This window comes from Penaeus chinensis, chromosome 22, assembly GCF_019202785.1.
Source record: "Penaeus chinensis breed Huanghai No. 1 chromosome 22, ASM1920278v2, whole genome shotgun sequence".
NCBI classification, from domain to species: domain Eukaryota; kingdom Metazoa; phylum Arthropoda; class Malacostraca; order Decapoda; family Penaeidae; genus Penaeus; species Penaeus chinensis.
In genome coordinates this window covers 26,841,177-26,844,084 of record NC_061840.1, presented here as the reverse complement: position 1 = coordinate 26,844,084, position 2,908 = coordinate 26,841,177, and the positions used below count along the sequence as shown (strand labels likewise).

Sequence of the window (2,908 nt, the reverse complement as noted above, 5' to 3'; positions counted from 1 at the left end):
AAGAAAGAGAGAGGAAAATATACTGTATTCAAATCTAAAGAAACGGAATGAGGGATGGGAACTTCTATCTTACATTTTCTTACATACAACACCAATTATAACCTACACTGATATTAATAAGAACGTATGGATAGTCCACTCTCTCTTTTTATTTTACTCCCTTTATTATTAACATTTCATGGCCCACATGCTAAATACCACTGGTCTAAGCCAAAGTTAATCCGTTGGTTGAGAACGTTTGAAGGAAAATAATGATTAAGTAATACATGCTGTGTAACTGACGTTTCGATGTTACATCATGAAACAAATCACGTAATTCTGATGATGATGTAATGTCGTTAATTGTATATTTTACATTATGGTGCTCTTGATTCTCCTCCATACCCTTTCTTCTACATTTGTCACTATTTCTTTGTCAGGTGACCTCCCTCCGCTACGTCGCTGCAAAGTATCGGCTGATGACGCCTGACCCTGACGTGGCTCTGCAGGTGAGAATGCGAGGAGATGGTGCACTTCTATATTTATGTGTAATATGGTATATCGTATATATTATCTTTTAGAATAAGTGTTTATATGTTTGTTTTTTTTGTGTTGTTTTTTAATTTAATTATATTATCATTATTATTTTTTTACGCACGTGTTTAGGTTATTAGTGTTCATTTTGCGTACGTGTTTCCGAAGTGTTCACTTGTTATTTATTTGTCTTTCTAGGTGCAATGATCATTCCTTTGTTTTTTGTAAGTGTTTTCAGATAAGTGAGAACGGAGTGATAAGTGAGAACGTCAGAGTTCTTGAAAGCCTCCTATCACCAAACTTGCAAGCACCATCTACAACACTGGGACAATCCCCACAGAAATGGAGGCGTCAATTTTCGTAGCAATCTCAAAGAAGCCTGGAGTAAGAGAATGCAATTTACACAGAACAATAATGAACTATATAACACAAATAATAAGTCTGAAGGCACAGAAAGAAAAGAAACTTAGGAGCAATATGGTTCTACAGTTGAGGGAGAAGCCAGGAATGCATTATTCAAATTTAGTATCCATACATATGCTCATGGAAAATGGAAATAAGAAAAGGCATTCACATGTGATTCACTGACTATGAAAAGGCATTTGACAAGGTAAAGCATTCTGACTTTATATAAATCCTTGGTCTTAAAGTGATATCGATGGCAAAGACTTGAAATTAATGTGTGATTTTTATTGGAGACAAGAAACAGCCGTCAAAGTCAAAGCAATCTGCGCTGTGCAGGTGATACATTGTTGAAAGCTGACTCAAAGGTAAAGCCCAGAAAACTTTTAGAAAAGTTTAAGACAAGTAGCGAGACTAAAGGTTTGAAAAACAAATGAAGAAATGCCTTCTTGCCATATTCTCCTTAACAACAAAAGGGTAGAAGTCGTCCAACGATTTTATTACTTAAGAAGCATCATAGCATTTGACTGTAGATACGAAAACGAAGCCTTGAAGAGAATTACGGTGGCTAACGGATCTTTCGATAAAACGCATAATTTCTTAACAATAGTATCAACTTAGACACAGGAGAGAGAGTGGCTTATACATACAATTGGTCAACACTAAGGAGCAGAGACATGGGTAATCAGCAAGAGGAGTTCAGAGAGAGTGCAAGCGATGGAAAACCTGAGAAGAGTTATGCAAATGCCACAGCCAAGAATTGAATTGAATGCAAAGATTTTAAGGATGACTCTTGTAACAAGATGAGTTGATGAAACCTATTCGCGAGAGAGTGTTAATCTTTTTTTAAGGCCAGGTACTCAGAGGAAACAAAATCAAACACCCGGGTCTATCAGGAAAAAATGAAGTAACAAGAAAAAGAGGACAACACAGACAGACATAACAACACAGATATGATAGATATACCTACTTTGAATATAACAAAAAAATGCAGAACTATTGTAAACCGTGATGGCTGGCGAAGACATCCGTCAGCGTTAGAGATATGACACCATAAGAATTTTTTTTTTCATATAACTTTGGGCACATTTCTATATCCATGTGTATATCTCTAATAAGAAAGAGTCCTCATTCAGAAACATATATAATTAAATTTTGTTTCTAAATCGAGATGGTGTTTCTTAAAAACTCCCTTGTAAGTTCTAGATAAGTTTGTGTATATCTCTAATAAGAAATATTCCTCTTTCTGCAATATATATACACATACAATTTAATTTTGTGTTTTTAAATAGAAATGGTGGTCACTGAAAGCTCTTTTGTAAGTTTCCGAGATTTAGTATTTTTTCTACGACTTATTTTGATGTTTTTTTTTTTTTATTTATTATTATCATTATTTCTAAATCTTTTGCTTTTGTTACGCTTCAGCTGACGCATCTCCTGGACTTGCTGGATAATTTCCCGAAGTTTAGCGTTGGTGGCTTCTTCGTGGCGGCCAAATCCAGGCTTGTTGATGTGAGTGATTCTCGACACACACACACACACACACACACACACACACACACACACACACACACACACACACACACACACACTCAAACACACACACAAACACAAACACACACACACACACACACACACAGACACACACACACACACACACACACACACACAGACACACACACACACACACAAACAAACACACACACACACACAAACACACACAAACACAAACAAAAACACAAACACAAACACACACACACAAACAAATAAACACACACAAAAAAACGCACACACACAAAGAAACACACCCACACACAAACAACAAAACAAACAAACAAACAAACAATACAACACATACACACAAAAGCACACACACTCTTCCATCCATTATTGCTGCTGTTTCGTGAATTGACATGACTATTTTTGTTGTATCTGGCCGAGCAAAACTGACCCTTTTTACCATTTCAGATTGCCAGCTTCAGCGCCACCTACC

At 36.3% G+C, this 2,908-nt stretch overlaps 1 long non-coding RNA gene across 1 annotated transcript in view; it reads left to right on the top strand.

The window, feature by feature from the left end:
• The first annotated feature begins 417 nt into the window (after positions 1 to 417).
• The window catches only part of LOC125036805, a 3,236-nt gene continuing 745 nt past the window's right edge, over positions 418 to 2,908 (top strand). The window contains exons 1-3 of the long non-coding RNA XR_007115915.1: positions 418 to 488; positions 2,341 to 2,427; positions 2,884 to 2,908. The exon at positions 2,884 to 2,908 is cut by the window's right edge and continues 745 nt beyond it. This is a non-coding gene — a long non-coding RNA (uncharacterized LOC125036805). The remainder of the gene's footprint in view (positions 489 to 2,340; positions 2,428 to 2,883) is intronic.